The 12,277-nt window shown below is 45.1% G+C and overlaps 1 protein-coding gene across 2 annotated transcripts in view; it reads right to left on the bottom strand.

Annotated features, from left to right (window-relative positions):
• The window catches only part of LOC111964090 (PHD finger protein 24-like), a 28,640-nt gene extending 19,254 nt beyond the window's left edge, over positions 1–9,386 (bottom strand). For both annotated transcript variants that reach the window (XM_023987807.3, XM_023987808.2), the window contains exon 1: positions 8,842–9,386. The gene's annotated coding sequence lies outside the window, so the exon portion shown is untranslated. The remainder of the gene's footprint in view (positions 1–8,841) is intronic.
• Between the last annotated feature and the right edge of the window lie 2,891 nt (positions 9,387–12,277).

Genomic DNA, 12,277 nt, shown 5'->3' with positions numbered 1-12,277 from the left:
GGCCCGACCAAAAGAAGTCCACCAGCTTGCGTTGCAGTCTGCAAGCAGACCGGCGGGGGGGTTGATGGACAGCCAGTTTATGCCACAAGGAAGATGCCACCAGGTTGTTGATTATCAGCAACCCTCCCTCTATATGACACTTGGGACAGGAGCCACCTCCACCTGCCAGTCTTGACACCCTGCCGGTGACAGCCCCTCCCAGTTCTGCTGACCCACCTCTCCGAGCCCAGGTACACCCCCCCAACACTTTAAGGCCTTCACAACCCCACTGCAAACCCCCTGGAAGCAGAGGAGGAGCCCTATCCCCCCATTCCCCCATAACAGAGCTTTGCTCTTTCCCCAGTTTCCTTAGCTGATGAAGCTCCCTCGTACACCTTCAGACTGGTGTCTCTAGCTCCTGCATATCTCTTGCCCATCCCTGACCATCACAGAAACATCATCTGCATATGCTGAGACTGCTATTCCTGTCACCACCAGCCATGCCTGTCCAGCACACTCCCCGCAGTCTCCTGCGTAGCAGTCCTAAAAAAGCTCAATGGCTAGTGTGTACACTGCCCAATAGAGGGCATCCTTGGTCTATTGCCCCGTCTCACCCAGACGCCTACTGAGCGCCCCTCCCACCTTAACCATACATGAGCCCCCAGCATACATACGAGCTTCACACGTTCACAAAGCTCTTCCCAAACCCAAAACACAGACATCACATTAAACAGATACTCATGATTCCAACTCTATCAAAAGCCTTCTCTTGATCTAAAAGAGACCAGTCCAAAGTTCACATTAGAAACCTCTCGACAAGTCCAACATGCTCCCTAATCAAAGAACAAGTTGTCCGTGAGATTGAAGCGTCCCGGTACAACAATATGGTCTCTGGCTCCTTGTGTATTATAGAGTCCAGAATGGGACTATTCAGTCTGTTAGAGAGGACCGTGGCAAATATCTTATAGTCCGCACAGAGTAATGCCACAAGGCCTCCAGTTCTTAAGTCACACAAGTCCCCTTTTTTGGCAGGAGAGTCAGTGCGCCCGACGCCAAGCTCATCGGCAACTCTCACTACCTCGACGCATTCACGCAACACGCAAAAGAAATCCTGTCCAATAGTTTCCCCAGAATTTTTTGTAAAACTCACCTGGAAGTCCATCGACCCCGGGTGCCACGACCGGGGACATCTGGGTTACGGCCTCTGCCATTCATGTGACAACAGAGGAATGTCCATTTCATCCCTCTGTGCCCGAGAGAGCTTAGGGAGTCCTGCCGAACAAAGACCTGAGCACACATAGGATCACACATTTCTGCCCTATACAATCAGTATAAAACTCCACAGTCCGCTCCCGCATCTCCCCCACCACAGAGGTCAACTCCGCCCCATCAGACAGCCGTGAGACAATGCATACCCTTGGCTTCACTGCTCTGTCTTCCAAACCAAAGAAGAAGGAGCTGGAGCATCCATCTCCTGAGCATGGAGAACGCCTAGGCTCTTACAAGAGCTTCCTTTGCTTTTAACCTGGAAAAACTACCCCAGGTCACCTACGTAATTCGGCTAAGTTAGCCTGGAGGCCTACAGTGCCTTGCCCCACCATCCTCTACCTCCATCTCACTAATACACCGCTCTAGTTCCCCACACTACTTCTCCTAGCTCTGAGGATGATGAGAGCTGTGTTACTGTTGACGAAAAAAGCCGAATTTTGCACTTTTCCCCACATCCCACCATTGACGTCAGAGACTCATACTCCTTCTCTTCGCTGCCCCCATCTTTCCCAAAAAGTCTGGAAACCTGAGCAAAAAAAGTGCGATCTTGTCAAGGCTTTACATTGAACTTCCAATAAGATGCCTGCCGGGGCCCTGGTGAAATAGACAGCCGAAGCCATGTTTGTGGTGATCCGAAAACCCCACTGGGAGAATGTAGCACCCAGCAGCCTATTGCTCTGATTCCTGACATGTAAAAACAGATCAAGTCGGAGCTGCACTCACCCTAGCCCCAAAAAACCTTCACCCACGTATACTGCTTTGTGTTGTGGATGTTTAGTTCTCCAAACAACCACTAAGTCAAATCTGATTAAGATGTCCTTAACACTCCCACTGACACTGAATGAGGCTCTTCCCCATTTCTGCTTTTTGTAAAATCCATTGATACAGTTCCATCACCTCGATCACCAGCGTCTCCTCAGGCGCTACTTGTGAGAGTTCCTGTCTAAGACTCCCAAATAGAACCCCTCTTCTCTCCCTGTGTTAGGCGCATACACCATTTAGTAAAGACAAAACCCATGTTGTTAATCTCTGCTTTAACAACAAGCAACCTGCCCCTACACACCTCCTTTGAGGAGCAAATTTTTACAGCCAGACCGGGGCAAAAAGGACTGCCACCCCTGCACTAAGATTTGTCCCATGGCTCAACACACTTGCCCCTTTCCACAGAGCCCCCAATCAACTTCATTCACCACATCACTATACGTCTCCTGCAGAAACAAACACCTGTACTTTCTTTGTTTTACATATTCACCCAACACACTCCTCTTTCCCGCATCTCTGGCACCATTTATATTAAGCGAGCCTACCCAAGAGTCTCCATAAAGAAGTGGGAAAAAGCCAGCAGAGAAAATAGACCAATAGGAAGCTCAAAAAGCCCCAGTGTCAGTAAGAAATTAAACATTTAAACAGTGTTCTGAAGGTAAACCTTTACGCACTGTTGTGACCCACTCCTCAACCTAAAACGTTTCTTGGGTGAGAGACACCATGCCCCTCATTCTCATAGCATGTTGTACTGATCTTAAAACTTTCTAGATCAGGAAAAAAGCCTCAAGATAACTTTTCCCTTAGTCTACATTCAGGAACCTTGTCAGTTCTCTCAACGTGTACTTAGACCCCCTGGTTGACTGGCTGTCAGCTCCGGGCAATTGAAGAGGAGTCTGAAAAAAATAACTCCTCATCCTCTTCCTCCAGACTCACTTTCCTCGCTCTTCTCTATCGTCCCACCCTGACCACCTTGCCCTTCTCTCCTGGTTAGGGCCTCACCGCACACAACAGCAACAGGCAACATTTCCATGGTGCCTTTGTCCACACCCTTTTCTTCCTCTTGACACCCTCCTCCTCCCCCCTAATCTCTTACACTTCCCCACTATACTCTCCTCATCCACTAGAATAACCTGACTAGACCCCGTATCATCTACACACCTCCCATAGCATGACTCGGCCCAGCATCATCTGCACCACCCTCCATAGCATGACTCGGCCCAGCATCATCTACACCACCCTCCATAGCATGACTTGGGCCAGCCTCACCTACCCCACCATCCATAGGCTTGACTAGACTCAGCCTCTGCTATACCACCATCCATAGCCTGCCTAGACCCAGCACCCTCTACACCACCCTCCATAGCATAACTAGGCCCAGCCTCAGCTACCCCACCATCTCTAGCCTGACTAGACCCAGCCTGTGCTTCCCCACCATCTCTAGCCTGACTAGACCAGCCTCTGCTTCTCCACCATCTCTAGCCTGACTAGGACCCAGCCTCCACTACCCTACCATCTCTAGCCTGACTAGGCCCAGCCTCATCTACACCACCATCTCTAGACTGACTAGGCCCAGCCTCGTGCTGTCTGCATCTCCTTACCCCCTGCATTTTGACCTCGATTTCCCCCATTGCGCTTGTATCCTCACCTTGTCTACGGCCTTTATGTGGGGCACGCAAAGCTCTTGTGCCCCAAATCCCACATTAAAACCCCACCGTAGGAAACTATCTGTGCTTGGCAAAACCCTGCATAGAGCCCCTCCCCATGCCTCCACTTTAAAATGCACATTTAGCTGTTGCCTCGTTTTGTCAGAAACATAAACACTTGGCCTCCGGAACGAAACAACGTGTTTAACGGCATCTGCCTGAAACCCTGCTGACAGTACACGGAAAACCGCTAGCAAACTTACCAAAACGGACTCAGCTCTTCCTAATTTGATCATCCGTGATAAACGGAGGCAAATTTGCCACTACAACTCTTGTTGAAGGGGTAGAGAGAGGTAAAATGACACCAACACATCCCTTACAAATATTCCGCTAGGCAATTAGCCTACCGACCAAATTAGCCCTTTTCATGAACACAACCACAGCTTGTTGTTCATTCTAGAAGCAGGAAATTTAAACTCAGCTCCTACCTGTTCACCGACCGCGAGCAGAAACCTGCCTCCACCGTTAACTCTCTTCTCAGGAAACACACCTGAATCCATGGCTAGTATAGACAGCGTTCTCCTCGCGCTAGCTCGAGAAGCCATTTGCGCATCACTACACCTTCAACCCCCAGAAAGTCTCTTCCCTCTTCCACCCTAACTTTGAAAAAAAAACTTCTGGATACCGCCAAAAAACAATATTGCATATAACCCTCCACCATAGAAAACCTAACATGTATAAGAAAAGAATCCGATGAAAGTTAGTTCAGGATAGAGCTTCCACACCAAACACTCAGACCTTCCAAAAACACAGCATCCCACCAGAAAGACCGACGAGAAGAAGAAGACGGAGACAAGGAGCGGAGAGAGAGAGAGAGAGAGGAGATGAGAAAGAGAGAGAGAGAGAGAGAGAGAGAGAGAGAGAGAGAGAGATGGGTACTCATTACTGTGTGCATGGCATACATTTTGTTTGAGAGATATGGCTAATTGGACTAGCTATTTTATCAAGAGTTACGATTAAAGTGATATGTTGACCAACTTTGTGTGTGTGTGTGCGTGTGCATAATGGTTCCATTCTCAGGTACAGTTACACATCCCACTGGGCACACACTGGTTGAACCAACGTTGTTTCCATGTCATTTCAACATGGACTAGACGTTGAATTGAAGTCTGTGCCTCGTGGGATCATGATCTATCACCAGACTGAGCTCAGCCATTCCTGGTCCTGGATTGCCGCCATTAATGCTCATCAATCACATTAAATTACTTTAGATATGAGCATTAAACATAAATCAACAAAAAAATGAATGGGAAGAGTAGAACAAAACACAGTAATCTTCAGTGGCTCCTGTAACAAACAAAGAACTACTTTCGCTTATTCCACTCGGCTCATTCGAGACCATGAATTCAGTTATTGAAAAGGGGGCTGTTGGGGATTCAAGTTGATTACATGGTACTTAGAGGACACGTGTCGCGATCTGAAATGCAATCTCATCCAGCCACGCTCCAGATAAGTGGTTGTGTGAAATCCAATCCCATTCATCTAGAGTACCATCGGAGTGCTTCCCTGCCTCTGTCCTTTCCTCTCTTTCTCAGTTAGCTCTAATATGACTACAGTTTTGAGGCTTCTGTGCGTGGGCCTTCTTGGTATATTATTGAATCTTGCTCAATGACAGGATTTGGAGGATAGGACACTCTTCCCAAACACCCATCGGCCTTTACTGCCTTTACTGGTACAGCCTCTTTCTGTGGACCTGTGGAACTAGCAGCTCAGACAGATGGACGGGTGGACAGTCAGACTGACAGACAGGGAGCAGGGGAACATAGTGTGAACACAAGCTCATCAAAGTATTTTGAGTGCCAGGAGAAGATGATTATGCTGCTGTAATTAATCTCAGCCAGTGATGTGTCCATCCTCCTCCAGAGTGTTGAGGTGACGGGGGACGGGTGACACATCAGACAGACAGACACAGTATTGAGGCTCTATGATAGACTATCTAACAGCGCATCCGAGGAGAACCACAGGAAGGCCACAGTCAAGCTCCACTAGAGGCCATCCCTGGCTGACCAGACCTGGCACAAACACACTCCCATCCTGATTAAAAGGACCTGGCACCCCCTGATAGACATAAGACATTATCCACCTTTCATTACGTAACATCCTCCCATGGAGATGGAGCTGGAGCCTCCGCTGCTCACAGAGAGACTGAGCAGTGTAGGAGACCTCACCGTTTTGAGGTTAACTTGTGAATTATAAACGAGGGCCTTATTTATTGTTCTTCTGTGGGCAAGTCAAAGCTGACACACCTGGGTCAGTGCTTTGTACACTGATGTAATAAAGGGATTTAGAAATCTGCCACTGGTTACCTAGCAGGTCTTCTAACCCAAAGCTTTTGCCATGAAACTGTCAAAAATGCAAAACATTTGAACATTATACTTCCCCTCACACTTGACTGGTGTTTTCATAAGAGTGTCTTACACTAATCTTACCTCAGGWGACACTCAGAATGTGAGAATTCATAGATGTGAAGACTGTATTTATTTACAAACGGGACTAAAGACTTAAAATATCTGGAGGGTGGCAAACAACTATCTTTGGCCCACATACTACAACGCAGGCTAAATCCATAGAAATGAGGAGGAGTGCTGGGGTTCCCTCGGGCTGTGTGTTCACTAGCTTCCTACAGGAGCAGCTGCCTGTGCTGCTCTGCACAGAAGGTTGGACCACTCTGAATGATTTAAATGCCCCTGGATAAAAATTAGAAGTAGATGGGGAGGAAAACATGGCCACTCCTTGGGGCAGGACTTGATGCATGGCAGGACTTGATGCAATCCCATTCTGAACAAGCTCCACTGCAACAGTCTGGATATTCTCCCACTAGGTCTCGAGATACTGTATGGGCAGAATTCTAGGCACTTTTATGGGCAGGCACTTGTATCTTTCATATTGTTGCATATAACAAGACTCGTAAAGCCTATGGTGAACTGGGTACATAGTGTAACACAGCAGGAATAATGATTGTGCAGTGTTTTTGGCAGAGCTACAGCAAATAGAATTTGCACAAGCTAAATAAGAGCACTTTCACATAGAGTGATAAAGTCTGAATGTATTTGTGTTGCCTATAGAAACAGTTGAATCAGTTTTATTAGCTTGTCAGCTTTAACAAAGACATCTGGGTTTGCTCTATGAAGCAAAGCACCCAATGGTGGTGAACAGGATGGCTGGAGCTCACAGCACTGTCTTGGTGTAATGAAATATTGATACTTTTGGAGGAAGATGGCGCCATGGTGCTCTTTAAATCCCTCTGATCTAGCTCTCGCTCCCAGTAATCCCTTTTGTAGGCTCTCTACACTCCACTGGTCAGACATGGTTGATCAGAACGAGACCATGTCTGGCATTGCCAGCCCTGCTCAGAGCCCACTGAAGGGAAGTGATACAATAAACAGTACCATAATTCACCAACACAACACTGTGCACTAATGAAAGCCAGTCAATTTGATTTGACATTTATTTTGTACGTTTCATGCATAATACCCCCCAAAATACTTGAAGTCCTTGGGTGTAATAGAGAATCTATTTTTGTCCCGCAGAGACGACATTTTGGCAAAGGCAGAGCGTATGCAAAACAGGACATTAATCTTGGGTTGGAATTAGAATGGGTTGGCTCCTGTGAGCCTTGTAAAACAGTGTATTAGGGGCTGATTAGGACAACTTGGTTGTCCATTAGTATTCCGTCAGACACCTCGTCTGCACAGGTGTCACTGTGGAATGTCATCCACGTTAAGCTCCTACAATAGCAATCTTTTATCCTGCGTTATGCAAACTGGTGGATTTAAGAGAATCTGTTTAATCTAGACTATTTGTACAGGCTTTTCCCAACAGACAGTTTATTATCATAAAGAACAGCTCTAGTTTCTGTAATGAACCCAGTTTGACAGTAGGGGTTAAGGTGCTGGGTCTGACTACAGAGTTGGTTGTCCATGTGACAGTAGTGACATGTTTTTCTTCACAGGTCCATTCTCGGTATGTGTAGATTAGAATCCCAACCAGTCCTCCTTTTCATGCCGGGATTGTGCGGGGAGATTAATTGAATGGGGGCGCCACATAGCATTTCTGTTCATGGGAATGAATCCCATTTAGCCAAGGATCTCATCCATGGACCCACAGAGCAAAGACCTGGAASTAATTACACTAACGAGTTCAACCAGGCCAGGCCTTCACCAGTGAGCAGAATTGTAAACACAAATACAAGCACACACAAAACAACCATACACACACACAAAACAACCACACACACACACACACAAAACAACCACACACACACGCACACACACACAAACCACCCACACACATACAAAACAACCAGACACACACAAAATAACCACACACACACACACTGGTAAACATACACAAAAATGCTTGAGACAAAATCTCCCTGACCTGCTGGGATTCCATATCTCTGGTACACCGAGAACACAGAAGCGCCTGGAAGTGGAGGAATTTAATTCTAAATGCATCCTTAGAGAGGAGTCCCCATGTTGGCATTCACAGGCTGCCAGGCAAACTGAGAGGCTGTGCCAGTACCAGCCAATACACTGAGGCTGAGAGAAGCTGACAATGGGCACTGTGCAAAAGGCAGGAGATCTGTCACAGGCTGTGGAGCAGGACTCAGTCCAGGGCACTAGAACTCTCCAGGCACAGGGCCTGTGTTTACCCAAGGATTAGCCCAGGATGGGACACACAGTCTGTAGTAGTACTGAACCAAAGGTAGGTTGAACCACTCAACAGAGGTTATAATGCATGACATAATCATGTGTGGCTAGGATCCGCACCCGTCTGAGAGCTGACCTTGATCGGCTGCAAAACGGTCTGATGCCAAGCCTACATTACACACCCGCAAATGTGTGTTTCACCCTGGTTGCACATAAAGAGATGCGAGGAACTTCATGACACTAGATCACTAAATCCCGCCTATGAATGTTCATTTTAAAACACAGCCATCAATCATTGTCTGTTAAAGAAAAATTCTATAGCTGCTGCAATAACCCCAGATTCGATTCGAGCCTTGTCATCCTTGATGCATCAATCAAAAAGTAATTGGAAATGCAACTGTGAAACGTTGTGTTATGGAACAATTTTGCTGTTAGTCTCTGTCATATTGAAAATATAAATAAACGGAATTTACCTGAGATAAAAATCGGACAACTCTCCACGGTGACTTGAGAATTCCTTGTTTCTTGTGCCTCACGCACGGCTACCCAGCATTTTAAGGCTTCGATTGAATAAAAAGTAGGCGATGTGCGGGTTTAGCTTACTCGTGTTTCTTTACCACAATGCATTGAATGGTATTTTATGTATGCGTGACACTCACTCAAATAGCCTCACTTACAAATCTATAGTGCAAATGTGATCTAAATAACCTATAGCATAGGTGATAAGAGTGATACGAGTCCGTCAAAAAGATTGCGTGGACAGCTCCAGTGCTGAAATYTCTTTCTTGTCACTTGCGCGTGTGGAGAGCTACAGGGCAACTCTGTCGAAAATKCAGCCGTATGCACAGCACAGTTACAGCGAGACAGAAGTTGAACCATGAAGCAATGCTATTCACTATTCGGACCCACACTAACAACGAGCCTTGCTAGTCAGTCAATCGAAAGTATTGAGGAACTAGATAACTTGCAGGCTACTCAATCTAAAATGTTACCTTCTTGATTCGCCGAGGACCAGATAAAAAAAAACGCTTGTGCCAGAATACACTAATAACCAATAACCTCCCAGAAAGGTTGAAACGTCATATATGGGAGTGTTGAGGCTTTTACAGCCCCACTCAAACCTCCCATGAATCAATATCATCATCTCAGACAACATCATTATGCAATTTAGAGATCTAATGGGAGCCTATAGTAAAATGTAAGTTCAGGCATCTTCCAAATGCATTGAAAATGATACTTTGATATATTAAATTACAGCCATGCACATTTAAAATGAGAGGTGAGAGAGGCGATTGGAAAATAAATGGGAGTATGGCATAACATCATATCTAATTTGATTTTGCCTGCTTAACTTTACAAACATTAACTTTAGAAACATTGACTTTACAAACATTGCCCTTTCTATCTTTTCAAATATGTTTAATCTGTACTCTGTACTATAGAGGGGGATATAGTCTCTAGCACCTACCAGTGTGTGGTTCCAGTGCATGGTGGGTTAAATGTAGGCAGAGCCATACATTATTGATGTAGAGGTGAATGCATCGTGACCCATAGGTATCTGGGGGCTGGCCCTCTCCAGACAGAGCCAGGAGAAGGGAGGAATACTCCGCTTTGTGTAACACACGAAACTTGACCCCTCAGCTAACCCCCCAGTGTCTCTTTGTCCCTTCCGTCCATTTCGGGATTTGTCATGAATAAGATATCTATTTCTTGTATTTTGAATTCCTTACCTGTTTCCATTGTTGTTACAGACTCTCCACCAGTAAAATAGTAAACACACTTTCTAAAATATCAAAAGGTAGAGTTCTCTTGAAGGTGGGACACAAAAATTGTGCAATGTTGAAGTTCTGCTTATAACAATAACAATGTTGTTTTCTGCATATCCGAGTTCCAGATTAGGTCTTGTTACACAGTAAACGTTATGTATTGATGTTCAATTCACTGTCTTAGGCTGTCTGTAATATTCATGCCTGTGCACTTTGAGGTCAAAATAAAATGACTCATCATCTTGCAGAGGAGAGACAGCGGAGGAGTTTGAAAGTTCATCAATTATTCTATTGGTCTCACATGAATGTAGTCTTAATGAAGATAAACTGAACAGGTCGAGCTAGGTTTGAAGACGGGTAAGASGGGTAAAACCCTTTACATTGACTTTACATTGACTTTTCTACCAAGAGGCAGGGTGTGTCACAATATCCTCTCCGCTTCCCTTGGCACCCATACCCTCCATGTGAATGGTAATGGTTGCAGTGCCTTATGGTCAAGCCAGGATGGATCTCTCTCTGTGTGTGTGCGTGTGTGCGTGCGTGTGTGCATGTGTGTGTGTGGGGTCTGTGTGTGGTGTGTGTGTGTGCTTCCCTTTTCTTATACAGACCCTCAACTAAAGTATGAACCTTTAAAAGACCTTTCATTTTTTCAGTGACCTTGCCTTCTGTGATCCTTGTGACCTTGTCATTGTCCCACTGTAGATTACATTTCCTGAATGACTGACTGCTCAGGATTCAAACCAACAGAATGAAAAGCACATCAGCAGGCATTCTGTGCTTTGACATGAAACTCTCTCTCTCCGTCTCTCCGTCTCTCTCTCTTTCTCTCTCTCTCTCTCAAAACACATCAATATATAAAGCCTAGTCCAAAATATCTTTCATATCAAACAACCAGAAAATAGTCTAGGGGATAAATACAGGCTGTCTTAGTCTACAGATTAACCAAATGGAAATGTGAGAAGAAAAAGGTTGAGAGCTGCTTGAGGATATGAAGTAATTCAAGGCTTTTCTTCTGTAGTATACCATGTAATAAATAGCAAAGAACTAGAGCGCAAAGACAGTCGGACATATTACACTGTAGCCTGACACCTCACACTAAATTCATCCGCAGCCATGTCATCCGTTACAGACCTTGCTGAGAAAAAACTAACGTCTGTGGGTATGGCATAGTGTTTGAACAGAGCAAGGAGTCTGGGTAGCCAGGCAAATTACACTGTCCCTCAGTTGATCATTTAGTATCCCCTTTTTTGTTCAAGGTAGGCTGTTGAATTAGTGTAACTGATATRCCCACAGTCTCTCCTCATTCCAAGAGCAGTCTTACTGTATCTGTATTTTCTATTTAGTCACGCCCATTACAGATGAGAGAACGCTGTCTATTAGGTGAGCCAAGGTATTTTTTCTTTGTTTCATCATTCAGAAAAGTTTCACACAGTGTATTCTTAATCAATTCCGGTCACACTGCCAAACACAGTGYCTGTCATAAAATTCTATGGAATCTTTAGAGGCCAAATGTTTACTCTGCTGGATTATTTAAATATTGATAAAAACTGTTGTTTTTTCAGAGAATATGGAAAAAAATCACTTTACAGTTTATTGGTATTCAATGCAGCTCCCATCAGTGGCCTATCAAAACTCACTAATAGACTGAACATTGAGGGTAGAACTTATTTAGGTTTGACAGCCCAGCATGATATCATTTAGCCTTACATGATTCAATCATGTAACCTGATGCTGTACAGTGTAATACTTTATCAAGACTTTAAGTGTAACGCTTCACYGTACAGAGAGATTTACAGCCTAGTGCTGCTGAGGAGGAGCTCTCTTCTATTTTTTAAAATCTTCAAATAGCTACAATAGAATATTCAGGTAGAGCAGGGGTTTGCACAAAGAGATAGAACTCTATGGGTTAACGCCCCTCCAAAAATAATCTCACCCAGAWTTTGTAGCATCCTTGACCTACGCATGATTGACCCTGGAATGTCTCTCATTCTCTATGAGATGACCCAGTTTAGAATGGAGTAGGCTAAATGTTAAACTGTTTTTGAGTGGATTTTCCCTTTAAGTAAACATAGCTGTGCACATAGAGATCCTATTAAATGACTAGCAGGCTATGTTATAGACCCTCAATGTTCCAGAATGGGGT

Source organism: Salvelinus sp. IW2-2015, linkage group LG5 (assembly GCF_002910315.2).
Source record: "Salvelinus sp. IW2-2015 linkage group LG5, ASM291031v2, whole genome shotgun sequence".
Classification (NCBI taxonomy): domain Eukaryota; kingdom Metazoa; phylum Chordata; class Actinopteri; order Salmoniformes; family Salmonidae; genus Salvelinus; species Salvelinus sp. IW2-2015.
Note: the sequence above shows the minus strand (reverse complement) of the source record. Positions and strands in the feature narration are given on the sequence as shown.